General features: G+C 51.7%; 1 protein-coding gene across 3 annotated transcripts in view; it reads left to right on the top strand.

Moving 5' to 3' along the window:
• Positions 1 to 24,300, top strand: part of LARGE1 (LARGE xylosyl- and glucuronyltransferase 1) — a 570,843-nt gene that overhangs the window by 41,501 nt on the left and 505,042 nt on the right. The window contains exon 1 of one of the 3 annotated variants that reach the window (XM_062202944.1): positions 10,363 to 10,379. The exons of 1 other annotated variant lie outside the window; for it this stretch is intronic. The gene's annotated coding sequence lies outside the window, so the exon portion shown is untranslated. Of the gene's footprint in view, positions 1 to 10,362; positions 10,380 to 19,401; positions 19,481 to 24,300 lie in introns of those variants that run through there. One more of the 3 variants, XM_062202943.1, reaches the window with a different exon arrangement.

The raw sequence follows: 24,300 nt of genomic DNA on the forward strand, positions 1-24,300 counted from the left end.
AAGTCAGGGAATTAGGTACATTTTATCGCTCTGTGGGAATTTGGAAGATTTATTTACTAAATGCCTTGTTCACGTTACGTGACAGAGGTCTGCACTGCCGAAGGAGCCTCTGCTTTTCTGGCTGAGTTTGATCCCTGGCAGTTTTTACTAACGTTAGCCCCGCCCCTGCTGGGATGTCTCAGGCCCGAGCTTCCTCTCACTGCCCCCTTTCGATTGCCAAGGGGCCACAGAAGTGGGGCCACATAGCGTGGTTTGGATGCTACCTGGACTGGCTGGAAACAGACATTTCATTCGTCCTGAGTCACTGGCCTTTCTCGCTTAGCAGGACAACGGGGTTGTTTCACCGCTGTGGGGAGGGTAGTGGGACCTGCTCCTGGGTGTGGGCCTGCCCTACGGGCTTTTACAGTGTCAGCCTCCAGTGGTGAGAACAAGCCCCAGCTGCCTGTCACTGCGCACCTGTCTCTTGCCTCTTGGGTCCCTTGTCACCTTGTCCTTTGTGATTTGTTTCTGTGCACTGCCCCAGGCTTACCCTGGGTGAAGTGTGCTCTGTAGATGGGTCTTTATGAACATGAAGTCTACTGCTTCATATTCTGTGTGTTCTAGGGAGAGAGCTGCTCTTTAAGCAGAACTATTTACATTGCCGGTTTCTGTTTTGATGACGCTGGCCTTTGGCCTCGTGGTTAAGATACTGGTTAAGACTGCATCCTGTATCAGAGTGCCTGGGTTTGGGTCCCGGCTCTGGCTCCTGATTCCAGCTCTCTGCTAATGCAGACCCTGGGAGACAGCAGTGATGTAGTTAGGTCCCTGCCACCCATGTGGGAGACCTGTGTTGAATTTCTGGCTGTTAGCTTTGGCCTGGCCCAGCCTTGGCCACTGCAGACATCGGAGTAAACCAGCAGATGGAAGATTCTCTGTTTCTCTCTGCCTTGTTGTCTCCCTGCTTCTTAAATTAAAACAAAACAAAACAAAACATGATTCTATGCTATCATTTAAAATTATTTCCATAAGAGAAGGCCTGTGCTTTGTAACCAGCACCCCCTGCCTCTGGTAGAGCCAGTTATTATTCATGTTTGAGAAGCTTGGCTAGAGTGCCAATGTTTTTACCTCCGGTTTCTCAGAAGCCTCCCAGTGTGGTGAGAGCGACAGCAGCCTTCCCGCACCGGGGCTCACCTTTTCCGTTGCTTTCTCCACCTGCTCATGTGCAGAGCTGGGGTGACTTAACCTGGAGACTCAGCGCTGGGGCCACTGGGGGCTGCAGGGTCCCAGTTTGCTCCGGGGGTCGGACAGTAAGCCAGGCAGCCTGCCCTGTGTCCAGGGGGCTTGTAACTGTGTTCTGGGGAGCCCTGTGTGTGGGCGGGCGCCTGGGCCATCAGACTCTCCATATGGGAGCCTGTCAGGGGATGTCCATGCATTTGAGCCTAGCAGCCTCTGCGGCATCTTTATTGTAAGTGAAAAATAAATAAATTAACGCATTAAACAATCAAACAGAAAAAAACCTATGTGAATAAGTTATGCTGCAGATACAGTGTTTGTCAGACTTTGTTTTAAATCTTTGTCAAACAAATTGATAGGAGTTATATGCTACTATAGTTTGAATGTTCTTGTGTTTATTTGGAAATTTATCTGAGTGAAGTTGGACCTCTTTTATCTGATTATTATTTTTTTTAAAGATTTATTTAATTATTTATTTGGAAGTCAGAGTTACAAAGAGATAGGAGAGGTGCAGAGAGAGAGAGAGAGAAAGAGAGAGAGGTCTTCCATCTGATGGTTCACTCCCCAGTTAGCCACAATGGCCGGAGCTGCGCCAATCCAAAGGCAGGAACCAGGAGCTTCTTCCTGGTCTCCCATGCAGGTGCAGGGGCCCAAGCACCTGGGCCATCCTCCACCGCCCTCCCGGGCCACAGCAGAGAGCTGGATCGGAAGAGGAGCAGCCAGGTCTTGAACCAGCGCCCATATGGGATGCTGATGCTTCAGGCCAGGGTGTTAACCTGCTGCGCCACAGCGGCAGCCCCTATCTGATTATTGTTTATTACCTTTGCCAATTTTTGCTGCTGGAGTGTGGTCCGTTTTTTTTTTTTTTTTTTTTAATTTGTTGAACTCTCTCTTTATCAGAGCATTAACGCTTTGACTATAATATAAATTAAAAATATTATCTTGGAAAATAATAAATAAGATATTAAGTTAAAATAGCCAATAGGTAAAATAAAATAAAAAAAAAGTTGTGAAGTCGAAGGAGAATTTTGGAAGGGTACCATTTATTTTTCGCAATCAGACGGCCAAGATGAACATGAACACACAATATGAAGTCCATTGAACGCATGAAATACACTCGAATCAAAAGCAGACACGTCTGAAACCTTTCTCCTTGGTTTCCTCTGCTTCTGTGTTTCCTGTCCACAGAGAGGTGTATGAGGGAACGCATGGCAACATCTGTGTCATCACTGAGAGAAGCCAAGAGCATAAAAATGTGCATAAGAAAAAACGTTTCCAGAATTTAAAGCAGGATCCAGGGGGATGCGTTTCTATCTGCTGGGGCCGGGAGGTTGGTACAGCTTTTCCAGGGGAGAGAAAATGCAGGGCGTGGCCTGGTTCATCCCAGTGGTGAAGACGTGGCTGGGAAGTCAGGGCAGTGGTCAGGCTCCAGGGAAGACGCAGACTGTGCTCTTAGGACTGCGGGCTGGGGACTGGGTATGAGCTGTGCCAGGACAAGGAACGGGTCTGGATCTGGGAGTCTGAGCGAACTTGTGCAGATGGAATATTCCTTGTTTGAAATGCTTGGAACCCAAATTTTGGATTGTAGAGTACCTGCATAACCAAAGTAAGATATCCTGGGGGAAGGGACCCATGTGTAAACACAAAAATCATTAGTTTCGTGGAAGTTTATATAATATTTCTAACAATTTTGCGTCTGAATCAGAGTTTCACGGGTGGAATTTTCTGCTTGTGGTGTTACGTCAACACTCAAAATGTTTTAGAATTTGGGCCGGCGCTGCGGCTCAACAGGCTAATCCTCCGCCTTGCGGCGCTGGCACACCGGGTTCTAGTCCCGGTCAGGGCGCCGGATTCTGTCCCGGTTGCCCCTCTTCCAGGCCAGCTCTCTGCTGTGGCCCGGGAGTGCAGTGGAGGATGGCCCAAGTCCTTGGGCCCTGCACCCGCATGGGAGACCAGGAGAAGCACCTGGCTCCTGCCATCGGATCGGCGCGGTGTGCCGGCTGCAGCGCGCCAGCCGCGGCGGCCATTGGAGGGTGAACCAATGGCAAAGGAAGACCTTTCTCTCTGTCTCTCTCTCTCACTGTCCACTCTGCCTGTCAAAAAAAAAAAAATGTTTTAGAATTTGGAGCATTTTGGATTTCGAGTTTTGGGCTTGGGTTGTGGTGGATTTCTCAGTAGAACCTGTTTCTTGACGTGGAAGTGACCTTGTTAATAGAAATCCCGAGGATGCTTGAGGGGCTCAAGTGAGACAGTGCACCAGTGTTGACTCTGCCGTTTGCTCCACTGAAGCCGTGGGTGGTTGAGAATGTGGTCAAGACCCTTCTGTCCGATCTGACTTGAGCCGGAATATTCTAGCAGATACGGTAGTCAAGCCGGGTCGCAAGGCCTGTGGGATTCCTTTCCCTCCAGCTTTAGCCTCGCCTCTTGGCCATTCAGAAACGCTTGACGTGGGTGGACACGATTTGGAGTGCTTGATTAACCCAGTAATTAATAAAAGTGGAGAGGTGACAATTGGTGTTACCTAGCTACAGTTGAAAGCGCTGCACTTGGCCCTTCTCCATGCAAACAGATTGGTGGAGAAGCCACCCGTGGGGAGGAACATCAACGTTCAGAACAGGGAAGCTGGTTGGGAAGACAGAACAGAAACAGGATGTCACCATGGGTTGGTTGGTTGGGCGATTATTTCATTCATTTCATCAGCACACTTTTATTGAGTAATTGCTACGTGCCTGTTGCTGTGCTGGGGGCCAGAGAGACGTGGGCAGAGCCCTCCTAGGAAGAAGTACATAGACACGGAAGCTGTGAATTCTGAGATACTGTGGTGAGTGCAGCATAGCTGGTGCTTAGAGTTCAGGGTGACCAAAGGAAAGAGTGGTGGCTTTTATGAAAAGGGAGAGGTCAGCGTTGACTTTACCAGGAAAGGTGGCTTGAGCCAGACCTTGCAGGGTGAGTTGGTAGGAAAAGGCTCAGGGGACTGGGGAGCCAGTGAAGGGTGAACTTGCAGTTATTAACTGGGAGCTCCATGTGCGTAGACTGGGCTTGAATTCTCATCCTGCTGCTCTGGCTGTGGGCAAGTCATTGAGTCTTCCTGGGAGTTGGTTTCCTCATCTGTGAACTGAGGATAAAGAATCCCGATCTTGTGGGGTAGTGGGATGATTCTATGTCACTTTACATAGGGCACTGTGTGCGGGGCACATGGGGACCGCACCTGAGCCGTTGGAGCCCTGGGGTGTCCTGGCTTCCTTGCTTGCTGTGCCTTGGAGAAGAAGGAGCTGAGGCCTGGGGCCAGGCATTCCAAGCTTCTGAATATCACACATGCTGATGTTATCTCTGCAAACATTTACCCACACCCTGTTCAAGCTGCCTTCAAGCTGTCTCTCCGTGGGATATCAGTCTTGCCCTGTGAAACACAGCCACCCATTGGTGGTCCAGGTGACGGGTAATTGCCTGTAGTTCTTCCTTCTTTGCTGGGGTGATGACGTGGGGAGGCCCCAGTTGGTGAATCAGTGCCGTGTTTTGGAAAGAGCCCAGCTCAGTGTAGTTGGAGCTGAGGTCAGATTCTATGTTAGCCTTGTGCGTTTAAGCAAGTCACTTCATCCCAGCTGGGCTTCGTTTCTATGCCCATAAAGTGCAGTTAATGTGTTTATTTATTGAAATGTGACATATTATTTTAAGAACGGGGAGATGAAAGTTCCTTTGTGGGAAGGGACTTGGAGGGAAGCTGGAACGGTGCTGTGTGATAGAAATGTAATAGAAGCCACATACATAATTTAAAATCTTTCGGTAGTCACATTTAGAAAAAAGCTCAAAGAAACAGATGAAATTTATTTTAGTAGGATGTTGTATACCTTCTTGATTTCCTAGTAAGTCTCTGAGGCTGGTGTGTGTTTTAAGTTGTAGCACAGTTCAGTGCTGACCTGGCACATTTCCCATGTCCCCGGGACCCCCAGGTGCCTAGGTCTTGGTAGGAGCCGGAGTCACTCAGGGAGGAGCTGTGCAAAGGCTGTCTTCCTCCTCTCTCCCTTGCTCTTTCCCTCCCCCCTTCTCTTGTTCTCAATGGGATGGGAGGCTAAAACACTGGTGGAGACCACAGCAGGTGCTTTGTTCCTGGATGTTGTAGAAAATGAAGACCAGGATGCATTTCCAAGAAGGATACACACACACACACAGAGGCGACTGGCTAGGGATTCATAGAAATCTTGAACATGGCAGCAGCTAACGTGTACCCAGCACTTACTGCGTGTCAGGCGCTATTCTGAACATTTGCCTGGATTGCTCTATGGGATCCCATCAGACCCTGGGAAGGATCACGTGTCTTATTTTGAAAACGGGGAAACTGAGACACAGAGAAGTTAAGAAAGCTGCCCAAGGCTGCACAGCTTAGGTTGGAACCGAGGTCATCTGTGCCTGCAGCCTTGCTGTGGTCTTTGGCCTTCCAGCTGGTGGACTGGGTAGTTTGCAGTAGGGGGCTTGGGTGGGAAGGCCCAAGGAGCATCTGAACTGGCCTAAGTTTTTTATTTTAAATATTTATTTTATTTGAACAACAGAGTGACTTAGAGAGAGATCCATCCTTCATCCCCAAATGGCTGCAAAGGCTGGGATCAGAGCAGGCCGAAGCCAGGAGCCAGAAACTCCATCCTGGTCTCCCATGTGGATGACGGGGGCCCAAGCACTTGGGCCATCGTCCCCTGATTTCTCATGTGTGTTAGTAGGGAGCTGGATCGGAAGTGGGGCAGCCAGGACTTGAACTGTCTCAGGCTGCGCCACAGTGCTGGTCCCTGGCCTGAATCTTGGAATGCTGTTGAAATTAGATTACACGGTGGGCGTGCGCCCCAGGCACCATTTCTTCACACAGTGGCGGTGCAGGAAGTGATCTTTAGTCCCTTCTCCCCAGGCCTGCAGAATCAGCTTTTGAGACAAAGGGCCTTTCTCGGTGGTGCTCACATCTAGGTCCATGGCTGCTACACAGTGGATGCTCAGTATAGGTCTGTGGAGTCAGCAGCACCGCCCTGGGATCCCCGTGCCCCGTGTGTCTGCCGAGGAGCCTGCCGACCCACAGCACTGGTGCGCAGTGGCCTTGGAAATCCAGCCCTGGGCTAAGCAGGCCGACGTGACCAGATGACCCGCGAGTTTGCAGCCAGAGTTCTTGATCTGAGAGGGCAGTCACAAAGGCCAGTCTGTATGTCTCATGCTAGGTTTTTTTTTCTCGTGTGTTTTTCCCCAATAAATTTTGTATTAAAAAGTGTATTGTGTGCGCACCAGCAGCCTTGTGCACTGAGCGTCTGGATGAAGCTGCATGGATCTCACTAAGGCAGCACAGCTGTTCAGCCAGATCCCAGGCCAAGAAATTCTCCCTTAGCGTCACCCCCAGAGGCCCCATCACCGCCCGCTTGGCCATCCCACGGGTACCTGTTTCCCTCACTTCTGGCTCTGTTGGTTGCTTTTGGAAACCCACACTCTCAAACAGACTCTAGTGGTTGGAGTTGTTACGGGGACTGATGTGGGGTCTGGTCTGATTCAATCCTGCACCTCTGATTGTCTCAAGTTCTCAGTACACTGGTTGCCATGTCCATGGCCCAGATAAGAAACTTAGGCTTGGGGCTGGCACTGTGGTATAGCGGGTAAAGCCACTGCCTGCAGTGCCAGCATCCCATATAAGTAGATAATACACAAATATTAAAGATGAAAGTAAACAGAGAGAATGGGGCCGGCGCCATGGTGCAGTAGGTTAATCCTCCACCTGCAGCACTGGCATCCCATATGGGCGCTGGTCCTAGACCTGGCTGCTCCACTTCCAATCCAGCTCTCTGCTATGGCCTGGGAAAGCAGTAGAAGATGGCCCAAGTCCTTGGGCCCCTGCACCCACGTGGGAGACCCAGAAGAAGCTCCTGGCTTCAGGTTGGCGTAGCTCTGGCCATTGCGACCATCTGGGGAGTGAAACAACAGATGGAAGACCTCTCTCTCTCTCTGCCGCCTCTTCTCTCTCTGTGTAACTTTGACTTGCAAATAAATAAATAAATCTTAAGAAAAAAAGAAACCGAGGCTCAGGATCTTGTGGCCAGTGAACAGATCTGGAGCCGTGGTGCCCCGAAGCCTGTGTTGCTGTCGCTTGTACCTTCTTCTCTGACTTTTTTTTTTTTTCTCTTAACTCCCAAGATCAGGTGTTCAGGTTGGGATCTTTGGTCAGAACAGCAGCTGGCAGTGTCTGCTGTGGCTCTGTGGAGGGAGGGACCCAGCCATTGCGTTGCAGAGCCCAGGTGCAGGCTGAAGGCCGCATCTCACCTGGAGGTGATGTGGGGCGCCCTGGGGGGCTTCCTCCAGAGTGTGGGGCAGGTGAGTTCCTCATTGCCGCATGCTGCCCACCTCGCTGGAGGCTGCTACATGCTGTCAGGCGGTGGCCAGGCAAACAGTCCACTCGCACGAAAGTGGAAATACTCTCTGCTGCCAGGTATGGAGCTAAGTCCCCTGGTTTTGAGGCCCAGGGGGCGTGGCTGGGGCTGCTGCCTGTGAATTGCCATGACTTTGAGCTCCGGCCAATGCCCAGGGCTCAGCAGGCGAGGCCGCTGGTGAGGGCAGCCACTCCCCTTGCAGTGGTTGGAGGCAGCATGCGTGTGTCACGGCCCTCTGCCCCCACGGTTCCCCAGTCAGGAGGGACAGGTGGCGGCTGTCATTCTGCAGTTGGCCCTGGCCACAGAGAGCTTTGCCAAGGATTCTGGAGTGGAGGTGCCCCCTAGCCTCTTTGGTTGAAAGACTGCAGCTTAACCCATAAAGCTCCAGGCAGGCACTTGCCCCCTCCTGGTCTTGTCTCCAGAATGACAAGGGGTGGGCGGTGGGCAGTGGCACTAGGCTCCCTGCCCCTAGGACTCAAACGGGGAAAACACAGCCACCCTTCCAGAGGCCACGGTTCTGGCAGAAGCGTCTCCAGTGTTAGAAGAATCCTAGCGAGTGTACTGTTGGACAGGTTCCTCCTTGCCGGCCACTCGTGGGCCGTGGAATGTATAGGGTTATTTGGAGCCGCACTGCCTGGGGGTGGATCCTGCATCTTCTCTGTGACCCTGGCCAAGTTCCGTGACCCCTCTGCCTCTCGGTAAAATGGGGATGGCAGTAGCCCCTCCCTCCTAGGGTCCTTGTGTGAGTTTCCTACTCTGTGTAAAGCACTTGGGATACTGGCTGACTTGTTGAAGGCCCAGTCAACAGGCACGTGGACTTGGTTAGAGCGTTCTGAGCGTCCTGGCAGTTAATTACTTCTAGAGGAGGAAACAGACCCAGGCAGGCTGAGTTCCTGGCCTGCAGTGGGCATAGCCGATAGGTAGTGAGTGAGGAGGGATTTGAGCCAGAGACAGGCTTTGCAGGGGATGGCAGGTAAAACCGTCAGTGGCTTGCCCAGGATTTATCACTGCAGGTTACATTTATTTTTAAGGGGCAGGTGTTTGATGTGGCCCTTAAGGTCTACTTGGGGTGCCTGGGTTTGAGTCCTGAATATACTTTTGGATTCCAACTTCCTGTTCCCATGCACCCTTGGAGGTAGCAGGTGATGGCTCAAGTACTTGGGTCACTGATACCCATGTGGGCGACCCAGATTGAATTCTAGGCTCCTGGCTCAGCCCCAGCTGTTGTGGGCATTTGAGAGGTGAGCCAGTAGGTAGACGATCTTCCTCTTTGTCTGCCTTTCAAATAAACAAAAATTGAAAAGACAACTATCCCCCTGCAAAAAAAAAAAAAAAAAAAAAAAAAAAAAAACACCTTCCAGTAAAAATAGGACAAACACCATTTATTTTATAATCCATTAAAAGTAATACGCATGGCTAATGTGTGTTGAGTGAATTGCTCCATTTCAGCTGCCCGTTTACACTGCCTTCGTGTTTAGGTCCTGCCCTTTGCAGCGTAGGGGAGGGAGTTTTGCTTCTGAAAGAGGAGAGGCATGACTTGAGAGGGCCCTGGGCAGCAGAGGCTTGGAGAGGACACAAGACGCCCTGTCCGATCTTGGTCTGCCCTGGCCCAGCACCCTGGACCCTCTAACCTTCCGCCTCTCCTCTGGCCAGCCCTCAGACCCACACGGGCTGTGATGGGCTAAGCCATCTAGGAGAGGGGAGGTTTCCAGTCTGACAAAGTTAGGATGGCACAGCGCAGACTGGAAATAGCAGGCAACAGTTTCTTATGTAAGTTCACTCAGGGGAGGCAGGCAAATAGGAGGACCAGGTTTGGGGGGTTGGGGTGGGGGTGGTGAGGAGGAGGGAGAGAGGGATAAAAATACAGTGAGGTCTGGAGGGGAAAAGACGTCAGGAGTGGGAGGGGAGCGGCTGGGGTGGAGCAGAGGCAGGGGAAGGTGAATCGGTGACTGGCACTTGGCCTTTTGTGCAGCAGGACCAGTGTGGGAGGCAGAGCTCAGGCCTGGTGGGGAGGAGGAGAGAGGGGGGAGGAAGGAGCAGGGGTGTGCGACGGGGACAGCAGGCTGTAGGAGGGTGACGGATGGCCGTGAATGTGATAAGGCATCAGTTACTGGTGCCAGAATTGATTCCCCCGAGAGCGTCGCCACCAGGCAGATGGAGGTGCGCTGTTGGTCACACAGCTGGCCAGTGGCAGGTCCCTGGCTCCTGGTCCAGAGCCTCCTGGTTTTATAGAGTCCTGACCCACAGCAGATGCTATCCCTGCCACCTCTGGTACAGCCAAGCAGATGGCGCTTGGTGCTCCATCTCCCTCGTGTCCAGTCTCCTCTCCAATCTGAGAGACGGAACATCTACTGGGGATGGCATCTGCTGTGGGTCAGGACCCTGGCCTCAGGCCCACTGTGCCTTGCCCTCCTACCTCCGAGTTCCCCAGGTGGGTGCCCACAAAGCACCCTGGCTTTCAGTGCCTTCAGCCGGGAGTGGGGTGTGCCCTGACGCTGTTCTGAGCGGGTTACACAAATAACCTGCACAGCGTGGCTCGCTGGTCCGGGAACGGCTCGCACTCATCAAGGCGTGCCTCCCCCTGGGCTGCTCGTGCCAGGGGGTTAAAAAAAGAATACACACGCCCGATCCAAGGGCAGAACTCATAAAGCCAGACGCGAAGTCAAGGCCTTCAGGAGTGAGGCTGTGTGCTCCCAGCACGGATCATCTCAGAGCGGCCAGGAGAGGCGGCCAAGCCTCCGCCCTCCCCCAGAGGCCTCCCGGTTGCCTAGGGCAGAGGTGAGTGGGCTTTGTTTGCTGTTAAAAGGATCCACTTTGCAAGCTGTTGGTTTTCCTGGGCTAGGCCAGTTCTGTATGGCTCCTGACCATGTCTCCAAGTCTCCCCTGTTCCCAGCTCAGCCTGCGTGCCGGCTCCAGGCTGAGCTGGGGCCAGCCTCCTGGTGCCCTGTGCTTTATGTCCTTAAGTTCCGTGAGAATGTACTTTGTAGATGTGGACACTGAGGTCAGGTTCAAGGGCATAAGTGACTTGCTCACAGCCTGTGTGCTTGCTGCTCCTGGTGCTGGGCGATGATGATGATGGTGATGATGATGGTGATGATGGAGGAGGAGGAGGAAGAGGAGGAGGAAGAGGAGGAGGAGAGGAGAGCTGCTGCTTGCCATCCCAGGCACTGTGTTAAATTCTTTGGCGGTGAAGACTGTATTAATAATAGTTGTGGACAGCATTTACTGGGTGTGTGCTCTGTGCCTGGTGAGGTTCTAGTAGCCTTGATCTGAGGGTGACTCCGTAGGACAGTCACTAGTGTGCCCATTTCAGAGAGTAAGTGGTGGAGGCAGAGCCGCACGGCTGCCTGATGGTCCAGCCAGTTTGCTGTCTGTGGGGTGACCGACCCCTCTGGGTGAGTGGCTGCCTGAAAGGCTGGGGACGGGGTGCCTCCTGTTCTGGAAGTGCCTTCCCCTCTGGCCCCCTCTCACCCACCGCAGCCCTGCTTGCCCATACCCCAGTGCTCTGTTATTTCCGTTTGTTGAGTTACATGTAGAACTGACTTCTTGGCGCTGCGATAGCTTAGCTGAATTAAACGTGGATAACCGTTACCGGTTATGTGTTAACTTTAGTTCTTCCAGGATCTGGCCTTAATTAAGGTTTCCTTTTGGAAGGTATCCGTTTACTTGGGTGTCTTCAGTATGGATTAGTAATTAGGTCACAGGGTGTGGTTCAGCAGTGAACAAATCTCCTGTCTTAGAGAAAAGTTGCAGAGAGAGTGAAAGGGGAGAGGGGAGAGGGAGAGAGAGAGAGGTTTAAATTAGCATTCAGATAATCTCGAAGTGAACTTCTACACTGTATGCTCCGAAGCCACCTGCTGTTTACCTGGGCAGAGGTGGCTCCCGTCCTCTCTGCCCCCAGCAGCACCTGTGCTTGGATGTCGCTCCTGGTGCTTACCAGGATACTGGGTAAATTGGCCTTATCTGTGTCCTGACTTTGTGCCTCCTGGGCTGAGGCTGTGTCTTGTGGACTCCCCTCCCTCCCCCCCCCCCCCTGCCGCCACAGGCTAGGTGCTCATTAAATGTTCACGGAGATGACCTAGGACTTCAGCGCTCTGCGAGATTAGAGCTTTGTTTCACGCTGCTTCCCTGCTACTGGACCCGCTGATTTCTTCCCTGATTCCTGTTGCCCTGTCGGACCTGAGTCAGTCTTTCAAATGCACATAAATGTGGAAGCTACTGCCCGTTTAATTAATTTGTGCATTGAATGACGCCCCTAAGATGCCCCTGAGTGTGGCGCATTATGGTGGCAGGTAGGATTCAGCATTGAAAACGAGGTGGAGGATGTGGGCGTTGACACCACAGCACCTGGGGTCCATCCATGTCTGACAGACGCTCCCTTCCAGCTTTGGGGGATTCCAGGGGGGAAGAGCACAGGTTCTGGGTCTGGGTGTGAATCCTGAATCTGGGTGTCAATGTATGTATGAGCTGCATGACCTCAGACAAATGACTTAACCTTTCTGTGTCTTGCGGGACAGTCTCATGTGGTTGTCACGAGGATTCATTGAGCGACTTTGTGACACACAGTGCTAAGTATTTGCTAATGCTATTATCTGCTGTCAGGGAAGCTCTGGGGTCCTCTAACATCCACCTGTGTCTGGCCTGAGTCTTCAGTAGCATTGTGATCTGTATTGGATTCCTGAGGCTGCCATAGCTAAATACCGCATTTGGGGTGACTAAAGGCAATAGACATTCATTGTTGCATGTCCTGTGGCTGGAGTCCGGCGTCAGCAGGGCCACACGTCCTCTGAAGCCTGCAGGGGCGTCCTCCTCGGCTCTTGCTGGCGTCTGGGTGTCTGCAGGCAGTCTTGGGCTCTGCTTGGCTTGTCGATGCCTCACTCTGAGCCTCTGTTGTCACGTGGTACACCCTCCCCTCCCCACCATGTCTGGACTCTCCACGTGGCCGTCTTACAAGGATGGCAGTCACTTTGGGTTAAGGGCCCACCCTACTCCACTATGACCTCATCCTAGTGACATCTGCAGGGACCCTGTTCCCAAATAAGGTCACAAACTTGGGAGTTAGGGCATCTACCCATCGTTTTGGGAGAGGCTTTGAGCACAGAGCTCAGCACAAAACAGGGCAGACAGACCTGAGCAGAGCCTGTCCTTGCTCCCCTGTCCTTACCGTGCTGCCCTCGCGGGGCCTTGGGCTGTTCTCCAGGCATCTCTGAGCTGCAGTTTCCTCTCTGTTAACAAATGGCTGAGACTCCATTGCTTCGTCATGGAGATGGGGAAGAAGGAGAGCCACCTCCCGGAGGGGCCGCCTTCCCAGGACGAAGCCAGGCCACATGTGTGCTGGAGACCTGGGCCCTTGGGCCCTTCCAGGATTGCTGTCCCACCTCTTCTGCTTGCTGCCCTGTGGCCTGGTGGGGGATACTTGGCTTTTGTAGTTCCCCAGCCTGGGCTGCTGCTCAGACCGGGCATAGGTAGGTCCCCTCTTCCTTCTCAAGGTCGCAGGAAGGCTCACAGGTGCCTCCAGATGTGAGCAGGCTTGGATTTTCCAGACCCCCTGGATCGCTTTGCAGTCAGAATGGAAAAAATATGTCCCCCCCTCCCGCCTCTCCCCTGCCAGCCCTGAGAGCCAAACAGATTTGCTAGGAGAAGTCTAGATATCTATGGAAACTGTCCTAATTTTAGCCTTGCCGTACTTCATGCCAGCTCGGAGAGTGCTGTTTTGGGTCAGGGCCCAGGGAATGTGGAAGGTGCACAGACCGAAGAGGTCAGATCAAGCCCAGAGTGGCCAACAGCAAGACGAAGCAGCAGAAATCCCGAGGGAGCTGAAGGGGCCTGCCCCACGGGGAACGCGGGTCTGAGAGAGGGGCTGCAGCCATGAACATTGATCAGCAAGGAGCAACTTGACTTAGGATTATAAGTAAATTGAAATTATGTCATTGCAAAAAGTCAAAGAAAAATAAAGCTGTATGTATGAGATATAAGAACTCCAGTCCCTTCATATAAACAAACAAATAAATAAATAAAGGGAGCAGTGGTTTGAATGCAGGGTTCTCCCAGCCCTGCCCTGCCCCCTCACTCTCTGGGTAAATTCTGCACATTTTCGGAGCCCAGTTCAGGGTCCTTTTTCCAACATCCCTACCTGTGGAATCAGCCACTCCCGCTATAAACTCCTCGCATCTTCTATGCTTCGTTGGAAGTCTTTGTAGCAGCTCATTCTGCTTTGAGGTTAGTTCGGGTACCCACAGTCCATGTTTAGTTTGGAAAACCATGGTCATTGTCAGATCTGTGTGATGAGCTGGCCCCGGAGTGGGTAAACCTGCCCCTAGAAAGGGGGGCTGAAGGAGTGTATCTAATGCAATATTCAGAGCCGCATCTGTTGGGAAGAGCCCACCTGGATGAGGGGCAGACAAGGCCTGTAGTTCTGTTATGCACCTGCCATGTGGACCACAGAAATGAGGAGGCCTTGGTGAGTGCTGGGTGTGATGGGAGGCAGGAAGCCATGGACCTCAGTTGGCCCTGACCTCTCGACCGGGCCAGCTCCCAGCAGGAATCATCATAGAGCTGTAGACAGAGGACAGACTTGCACATCATCAGGTTTTGTGTGTCGGCAAGAATGATATTCAAGAACAATGTTTGTACATCAGTAGTTGGTGGCCTATTTTGGTATGTGCATCTAAGCCACTGATGACTGACCTACTGCCATGTCTCAGGTATTCCTACATAGGGTGAATGGCCTGCACAGCACCCCACGTTACAAGGTGGGGTTCAGTGCACCCACAGATTGTGAGAGCTGCAGTGAGAGACTATCCCCTCCTAACTCTTTGGAAGTGAGGCTTTTGCACATACAAGAGGTCGCTGGTGTGTGGATTCCCCATCTGCATTTCCATCTGCTTTGGGTTCTTTTCAGCAGATTGATAAGCCCCTTGATTGTGATAAGATTGGGAAGGTGGAGTGCGAGAGACTGCAGTACCAGTTGGGTTTGGCCCCAGTCCTAGCCTGTTTTCTGTTGCTAATAACACAGTAACTGAATAAGTTACAAAGAAAATCGGTTTGTGTTGCATGATAGTTGTGGAGGTTCAAGGTTGAGAGACTGAATCTAATTCCTTTTGTTTCTTCTTTCCATGTTTTGCTTATTTGCATCTACTTGAAAGATTTGTAAGGGAGGGAGTGAGAGAGAGAGAGAGAGAGAGAGAGAGAGAGACCGACCAATCTTCCATATACTAGTTTACTCCACAGATACCAGAGCAGGACCAGGCCAGAGCCAGGAATTCTATCCAGGTCTCCCATGTGGGTGGCAGGGGCCCAGGCCTTTGAGCCATCATCCTCTGCCTCCCAGGATGTATCTGCGGGAAGCTGGATGGGTTGGAAACAGAGCAGCCAGGACTTGAACCTACACTGTGATGTGATACAGGATACCCGCGTCCCATGTAGCAGCTTAACCTGCTGCTCCACAGTGCCTACCCCTGGTGGTCCGTTCTTCATGACAGAGTTCTGAGAAGCAACACAGGACATCACAGGACAAGAGACCTGGCCACGCTGCCTTGTACAGCAGAGCCAACCTTGAGATAAGTCATTAACTCCTTCATCCATTGATTAATCCATTGTTAAGAGCCAACCCCTTACCACCTCTTCTTGCTCCTGCCTCTTCACATCTCAACATTGAATTTCAGAGAGGACAAACCATATTCAAACCATATCAGTTCCTCTTTTGAATGATGAGCAGGTAGACCAGATCAATAGTGAAAACACGTGGGACTTAACGTCTTTGCTTCTTGACCACCCATCTTATCATACCAGGTAAGACATAAGCTAGGTTTTCCAAATACGTGGGCCCTTTATTCAAGTTATTTCACATAATTCCGCTGACAGTTTTGTGATGCACTATTTTTTTTTTTTGTTTGTTTTTGTTTTTTTATGACAGGCAGAGTGGATAGTGAGAGAGAGAGACAGAGAGAAAGGCCTTCCTTTTTGCCGTTGGTTCACTCTCCAATGGCCGCCACGGCCGGCACATTGTGCTGATCCGAAGGCAGGAGCCAGGTGCTTCTCCTGGTCTCCCATGCGGGTGCAGGGCCCAAGGACTTGGGCCATCCTCCACTGCACTCCCGGGCCACAGCAGAGAGCTGGCCTGGAAGAGGGGCAACCGGGATAGAATCCGGCGCCCTAACTGGGACTAGAACCCGGTGTGCTGGCACCGCAAGGCGGAGGGTTAGCCTGTTAAGCCATGGCGCCGGCCGATGCACTGTTTTTACCTATTGAGCTGGGACTGGAGGGCTTGAAATAGCTTGCTGAGCCCCTCCCTGCCGGTAAGAAGTAGACCCGGTGATTCAGCATAGCCCATCCCATGACATTGGCCTGTGCCGGCGAGCTGCAAACCTACCAAAAGGAGCTCTTGTGATTAGCAGTAGAAACACACGCAGGGGTGTGATGCCCTTGGCTGCCTCCTGGGAACAGCAGCAGCAGAGGAGTTGCTGAGGCCAGCCTCAGGGCTGGGTGGGGGTGTTCTGGGCAAGTGGGATGCATCCGACTGGAGCTGTTTATCCAGGCCCAGTGAAAGGCGGTTTGGTCCCTGAGCTGAGGGAGCAGCCCCAGCTGGCAGGGTGAGTCAGAGCAGAGCCCAGAATAGAAGCCAGAGGGCATGTGCGCAAAGGCCATCTCTGTCCCAGGCGTTTGGGTTTTGAGATTGCCGGGCAGGATGATTAAGCGCTCACACATAACAGTGTTTGCAGACTGCTCTATGATCATTTATTAGTGTCTCCTGGCAACGGCTCCCTGAGTTAGCCACATCCATCCACCACGGGGTAATTAACGCTGGATCCACCCAGAGCCCACAGCCTTGTCCCAACTGCATCGTTAGTTCATTCATTCATTCATTTATCTGTGCGTTCATTCATAAGGGCCTTTTTCTCAGGCACCACCTCTGTGGGTAGCTTTATGTTTGGAATTTCTTTTTCACTGCTGGGAGTCAGGAATGTGTGGTAGGTAGGGATACAGTGGTGTTCCCATCCCCATCAGCAGCAGTAGCCCCCTTGATGGAGACCATGGGCTCCCTGAGGATAAGAGGTTTGTTTGTGGGGCCGTTGCTCTGGCGCAGCGGGTTAACGCCCTGGCCTGAAGTGCCGGCATCCCATATGGGCACCGGTTCGAGTCCAGGCTGCTCCACTTCCCTTCTAGCTCTCTGCTATGGCCTGGGAAAGCAATAGAAGATGGCCCAAGTGCTTGGCCCCTTGCACCCACATGGGAGACCCGAAAGTAGCTCCTGGCTTCGGATCGGCACAGCCAGTTGGGGAGTGAACCAGCGGATGGAAGACCTCTCTCTCTGCCTTTCCTCTCTCTGTGTAACTCTGACTTTCAAATAAATAAATAAATCTTTAAAAAAAAAAAAAAGAGGTTTGTTTGTTTTCATGCCTCTGGTGCCTAGAAGAATGGCCAGGCCATAGTAGGTGCTCTGTGAATGTTTGTTGAAATAAATTCCTGAGTGGAGTTAAGTGCCGGCTGTGTGTTAGGCCCTGTGGGAGGTGCTTTTCCAGCCATCCAGCTGTACCATGGTGTGTCGGTGGCTCGTTTAGGGAACCATCTGGTGAGCTCACCGTTATTGTCAACATTGTTGCAAGCACTTGCATAGCTGAGAATCCTCCCCATGACCCCACTGAAGTAGCTGCTGTTGTCCTTATCTCACAGATGAGAAAACGCCCAGAGAGGCTAAGGGACTGGTCCAGGGTCACACACACCCTGGAGCTGGGAGCCTTCTCTTTAGCTCTATGCCAGTGCTGTTTGTCGGTTGGCAGGGAATGCTCTGTAGTGCACTGACCTGTAGGGCAGCCGCTGGCCACAGGTAGCTGTTGAACACTTGAAATACGGCTATGGTGCCTGAGGAGCTGAATTTTCTATCTCATTTAAGCATTTAAACTTAAATTGCCCCATGTGGCTGGTGCTACCCCCCTGAAGAGCCCAACTCCCTCCTATGCTATCACTAAATGATAACAGCCAACATTAATTGAGTGCTTATTATATGCAGATCATTTTTCAAATAAATGATTTAATGCTCACATCCACAAATGGATTAACAAAGGTCAGAGGGGAAGTGCCTTCCCCACTGCCAAGATTTTACAGCAAACAGCTGTATTGGGGGAGGGGAGGTATCTTCTCCAGGGAGGGCTCTGTGAGACCCCAGAGTTTTCAGCCGTGTCTCTGTTTTTCTCCCAGTTTTCCACCCCACACAACAGTGGACAGCACCATGAAAAAGGAGATCTCGTTGTTCCAAGGGTTTTTCAGCCCCAGACACCGTGTTATCCACTACACTTTCTGGTAAAGGGATCAGCTCATATGCCGGCTTGAGAACTTACGTTTCCATCAGGTGACTCAGTTGGGTGGAAAGCGGGTGTTCGCATGGGTGAAATTGTGTCAGTGTCACTTTGAAAAAAAAAAAGGCAGTATTCCTCACCAGCATGTTCCGAATGAAAACAAGCACATGAAACAAACGCTGCCTCTGAGCGTGATGGTGTGAGTATTTTGCAGCCGGGGTGGGAGCGGGGGAAGGGTCAGCTGTAGTGACCTGTGGTCTTGCTGGAGGGAACAGGTGGTGGGGATGGTGGCGTGTTCCGTCCCCAGCTGTGCCGTCCCTCCAGGGTGGGTGAGTGTGAGTGGGCTCTGTGTCACGCCTGGGGTTATGTGGGGCAGAGCAGAGGGGGTGTTGTGTTGCAGTAGGGGCACGGACAGGTCAGCTTCAGTAGCTGTGGACCACCTGGCAGTCCTGATGAGGAGCACAGCCGGGTTAAAGGAAACCAAGGCAGACACAGGGGCGAGAGGAGAGGTGCAGAGGACGAGACCACATCAGGGGTACTGTCCGCATAGAGGCAGTGACTCTCCACAAGTACCTCCCATCCAAGAATAGGGAGATAATGTGTGGCTGTGGGCTTCCAGAGAAAGCTTATTCTTGTACTTGGACCAGTTAAATCCACACTCCTCTGCCCACTGCTGTCTCGGGGCAGTCGCGCAGCTTCCAGCATCCGCATTAACCATCCGTCCGTCCGTCCATCCGTCCGTCCGTCTCTAGGTGTGATACGTGGGATAGTGTATAGTGAACAGGACATTGTCCCTCTCCCTGGAGGTGCTCACGTGTGTGGATGGATGTTTCTGAAGCCAGCAAAGGGAAGCTTGGATGCTGTATGCTCCAGAGCTGAGAGTATCCTGAGTAGCTTTTCCAGGAACCTGAAGCTAGGATCAGTTTCTTCCCATCTTTATCGTGCGTGCTTGTTTTGTCTGTGTGTGGTTTGGGGCATTTCATCACGCTCAGTGCCACATTTTATCACATATAATGCCACCCTTCTGAGAGCAGCGCTGCCTGTGTCCTCCCTGGGCCCTGGTGCAGTTGTGGGCTTTGGTGGGCACAGTAGAGACCCTGTCCAGGCTTCCTGTATGGAGGGATCTGCTTTCTGGAACGCACTCCCGTGATCTTGAGCAACATAATCCACTCTTGTGCCTCACTTTTCTCATCTGTGTGAGGATAATAGGATGATAATAGTAATATCTTGCAGGATTAATAGGGATTAAAGGAGATTATTCAGGTAAAGCCTGGCACAGGGTACCTGTTACCTTTAATGTGATATGTAGCTGTAAGGGTAATGTTTATCATCAACATTGTTTTGGCCGCTTTTATTTCTAGTAACGATTTTGATCATGGGCTGCCCCTTCTTCATTAATAGAGTTGTTAAAAAGGGCTTCTATTTTACAGTATCTTGGTAGCCCCCACAGGGGCCTCATAGAGCTGTGGCTTGAACCCAGTCCTGTCTGTCCCCACAGTGCCTCTCCTGGGTCGCAGGTGTGTGGCTGCGTCACCTTTGTTACCTGTGGTCCTAGTGATGCTGCCTTGGCATTCACGGCACCAGGTAAGCAATGCAAGACTTTATGTCGTCCCTAGGTGATTGCTGAGTGATGGCTGTCATTCCCTTCCCTGGAGTCGTCCTCTGTTTGGTACATGACAAAGTTCAGAGGTCGTCTCCCCTGGGAAGCCTTCTCAATGCCATGCTGCCCTCCCCTTCAGGCTCCCAGGCGTAACTAGCTCAGTCGGCTCTGTGTATCCCTGGGTTCTGCGTCTGTGGATTCAACCCATCTTGGATCGAAAATACTCAGAAAACAGTATTGTGTCTCTACTGACCACGAGCTGTGGTCATTATCCCCTTCACCACACAGCATAACAACTGTTCATACAGCATTCCTATTGCATTTGTGTTTGTAAGTAGCCCAGAGTCGATTTAAAGTACACAGGAGAATGTGTGCAGGCTCCACACAAGCACTGCACCATTTTTTTCTAAGGGACTTGAGCCTCACGGTGGCTCTGCTGTCCCTGGGGGTCCTGGAACCAATCCCCCTTGGATACCCAGGGCCCCTTTGCTCCCGTTGCGTGTTGTGGGAGCTCCTGCTGGAACTGTGTCCGTGATGTCTTCTCCCTAGGGGTAGGGAGGGGGTGTCTCCGTTCGCCAGCAGCCCTGGAGGACAGAGGCTTGTCTGTGTTAGAAGCTTCCAGTTCTCATCCAAATCTGATTTTCTTCTGGCGCATGGGAAGGCTGCCCTCCCCTGCCCCTTTGGCAAGAGGCAGGGCCACGTGCTCTATCTGGATGACGGCTGGTGAGCGGCAGTGAGTTCCCGAACTCAGCTCATACATTTATTTGTCGGGGCAAGAGTCACGGCGGTCAGAGCAAGGTGTTGGGGGGAGATCGGGCAGTGGCACCAAATGCCAGGTCGAAGGCTCTGGACCTGGTGGCCAGTGATCCCCAGAGCGGCACCTAGAGACCAGCCATGTGCCCATTCTGCAGGTGAAGAGCCTGAGGCTTCGTGAGCTTGATCGTATGCCCGCGTTCACTCAGCTGGGCTCCAGGTCCACTAAGATATGCTGTCACTCACTCTTCCTGGTTGTTGTGGTTCCGTGTGTGTGTGTGTGTGTGTGTGTGTGTGTGAGAGAGAGAGAGAGAGAGAGAGAGAGAGAGGGAGGGAGGGAGGGAGGGTAGGCATATGGAACCTGCCAAAGGTTGCAGGTTTTGGTTCCTTTTGCAGAGTGGGTGATAATGAAGGTGAAGGCTGGCATCGTTAGTCCACGTGGTGGCTGAATTTGAGGGGGGTAGAGGCAGGTTGGCTGTCATCTCTGTGGCTGTCACATTTCCCCAATGTGGGGCTTGGGTGAGACTAGCAAGACCAGGCTGTGCGCACTGTCCTGACTATGCAGGTAGGAATAAGGAGGGTGGAAGACAAGGAGGAGGGAGGAAAGGCATCCGAAGTTGCAGCTGCCTGGGACACGATGCTTCTCTAGGCTTTCTCAGGCTGGGGGGCTTTGGAGCCTCAACACCCCCAAGACTCAGGATGAAACGTCTGAGGCCCAGCGTCCAGCACTGCAGGTCTCCCCGTCCAGGAGCCTTGCTCAGGGGCTGTGGGTTGTGCCATGGTGGCCGTGCCCCGGGTTGGTTGTTAAAGCTCAAGGCCCCCACCGTCCAGGCTCCTGCACCATTCTGGTCACTGTGGGCAGCTGGAGCCTCTGGTTGGCTCAGCAGGTCTGGCCATGTTGGTTTTGTCCTGATGACACCACGGAGGTCGCATGAGTGTGCCAGGCCCGTTCCCAAGCACTGGACATGCATTCATCCTCAGAAGGGCCCCTGTGAGATGTGAGGGATTCTGCTGCCCTCTTCCCAGCTCGGAAGGTACCAGGCGCCACAGAGGCGGGTGACTCCCCACAGCTTCCTTGGCTTGGGGCGGCGAAGTCGGCTGTGCATCGCCACACTGTGACTGCACGCTTCTTAACTACTGGGGTGGCTCCTTCCACAGCTTTGCTTCAGCACCAGCTGTGTGCCAGGCCCTGTGTTGAGATGATATATATTATCTTATCTAAATCTTGTTTCAAACCCTGGGGGTAATGTATCCTTTTCTTGATTTAATACATTTTTTTTTTTTTAAATTGTGCACTTTCAGTCTTGGAATACACATAACATTACCTGTTCCATCTTAACCATTTCAAGTGCATTGTTCTGTGGTGTTAAGTACCTGCGCCTTGTTGTACTGCCAGTTTACACAACTCTTTTGTTGTTGCAAAGTGGAGAAACTTCTAAAGATTTATGTATGTATTTGAAAGTCAAGAGTTAGAGAGGAAGAGAGAGAGAGATGCATGGGGCTGATGTTTGGAAGGCGAGAGCTCATGTGTGCTATGCCCCATCCAGCCAATTGCCATTTACCACATAGAAAGCATATTGTTAGACCTTGAAGGGCACTGATTACTGATTGCTAACATTGCCTATAAAAATTGTAAGAAAAATTTACATGTCTCCTTAGCGCCTTCCCTAGAAAACCAGCTTCAGTTCAACACTTGAGTTGGCCTTGGCATTCTCTGGCTGCCTGGTTTCTTACAGGTCCATGCGTGCCCGGTAGGGCTATCCGTGGCTCCCGTCTCTAGAATGCTGGCCTCTGGGGGCTTCCTTGCTGTTTGGGTGTCGGCAGCTCTGGCTTGCACTGAAAGAGGGCTGCGAGCAGTGAGGTGAGCTCCCAGACGCCAGCTGTGAACTTTGACTTTTAAGATGTCATTTTAGCTTCTGTTTGCTCCAGGCTAGCCAAAAAAAAAAAAAAAAAAAACAACCCTACTAGCCAAGGGAGATAATGATAGACAAGTTCCTTCTGACTGCTAGCCTTAAAGGAGCCCTGTTTATTTTTCTGAACCTAAGTTAACAGACAAATTCAGGTGAATCAGCTGTTTGGAGTGCACCTGTCATGTGCCAGATAAGATAGGATTTTTCCTCCAAGCCGCTTTATTAAATCCGTGTGGAAATCTTGGTAGGTGACCAGTTCCCCGCTGGTGTCCTGTGCCACAGTAACTTCCCTGCCGTCACACGGCTGAAGGGTCCTCATCCGGGCTCTGGCTCTGTGCTGGTTGTCGTGCCAAACGATGCAGCTGCTTCTTCACGGATGAGACTGCTGGTTTGTTTTTTTTTAAATTTAATATATGTTTTATTTATTTGAAAAAAAGACAGAGATCTTCCATCTGCTGGTTCACTCCCCAAATGGCTGCAGCAGCTGCAACTGGGTGGATCTAAGGCCAGGAGTCAGGAGCCAGGAGCTTCCTGAGTCTCCCATGTGGGTGCAAGGACTCAGTGCTTGGTCTGTCTTCTGCGGCTTTCCCAGGCTATTCACAGGGAGCTGGATCAGAAGTGGTGCAGCTGGGACTTGAGCCTGTGCCCGTACGGGAGGCCAGCACTGCAGGTGGTGGCTTTACCTGCTACACCACAGCACTGGCCCCAGTGGGTGTTCTCTTAACCTTTCATGCTTCAGCTTTCTTGTCTCTGAAAAATGTGTGACAGCGGAAGAGACTGAAGTACCCCGTGCTGTTTCCACGAGGACTCGGAGGATCAGCCGTGAGCTTGTGGAGGGCAGAGCCTTCCTGGACTGCTCTGTGCCTCTCCTGGACTCTTGTCTCTGGAATGCATGTCACCTCTGCAGGTTTTCAGATCACTTGTCCAGAATGCCTGGGGCTGGAGATGTTTTGGATTTCCTACGATTTGATTATCTTTTTGCTTCTTGAGTATTTGCATATGCTTAGTGAGATATCTTGGGGGTGGAAATTCGTTTAGATTTCACATGTGCCGGGTGCATGTGCCCGAGGGTGACTTTATGTAGTGTTTTTAGTGTTGCCTGCAGCCTGTCACCAGAGGTCAGGTGTGGAATGTTGCACTTGTGGCGTGAAGTTGGCGCTCAGCACATTTCCAACTTGGATATTCAGGTTAGGCACACTCAACTTAAATATGTCACCAGTAGATTTCTGCATGGTGATTGGTTTATCCATGTAAGTAGCAGCTGCGTCTCCCAAGGTTACTCCTGTTCCTACACAGTTACCTATGACATCTTTATTACGTTGGCTTTTTTTTTTTTCTCTAATAAACCAGGGATACTTGGAAGGAAAAGTGATTTATTCTTCCTTTGTAATTAGCCTTGATGATTCGACTCTCATTTTCATTATGCGTTCTTTTCACTTTCCTGGAATTCATCAAGTGGCTCTCTGCTGTGAAGGTTACGTTTCCAGAGACTAAGGGAGCTTGATGAGAGCGCTGGGGGATTTACTGTGTGTTTTTGAAAAACAGTAAGCCTGAGGGAGAGGGCTCGTGGGAACAGACGGGCAAAGGTCAGCCCTGGAGTAGTCAAGAGTGGCCTCTGTGCTGAGACCTGGAAAAAAAAAAAGTGATCCTAGGACAAGACGTGTGGTTGTAATTCTGCATTCATGGCTAAAGTCATTAGCAGTCACTTTTGTCCTAGAATTTGTTCTATAGTTAACACAGCTTCCTGCCTGGTCTCTGGTGGCTTGTCGTCTTCTGTGCCCAGGGCAAGGTTGGTTTCTTGGTAAGCACGTTAATGACTGCGTGCGTCAGCTGTGACTTTGTGGTATGTTAGCTCCTTGAGTGTGATACTCTTTTTTTTTTTTGGATACAGATGGGTTTTGGATCAATTCTAGAGGGCCTTGGTAGATTTCTGAATCCCAAAGAGACAGCTTAATTTTCTGCTCGGCGTCTGCCAGGAGTGTCCAGCGAGGCGGGGCTGGGCAGCCATCTGACCGCCTGCCCCACTGCCCGTGGGAGGCTCGGCTGAGCCCTCCCGAGAGCAGTTTCAGTTTCACACTTGCTGCTGCCTCTTGTCCACAGCTGAACCGAGAAGTGTTCTTGGGGATCCCTAGGGTGTTGAG

Source organism: Lepus europaeus, chromosome 10, assembly GCF_033115175.1.
Source record: "Lepus europaeus isolate LE1 chromosome 10, mLepTim1.pri, whole genome shotgun sequence".
Lineage (NCBI taxonomy): Eukaryota > Metazoa > Chordata > Mammalia > Lagomorpha > Leporidae > Lepus > Lepus europaeus.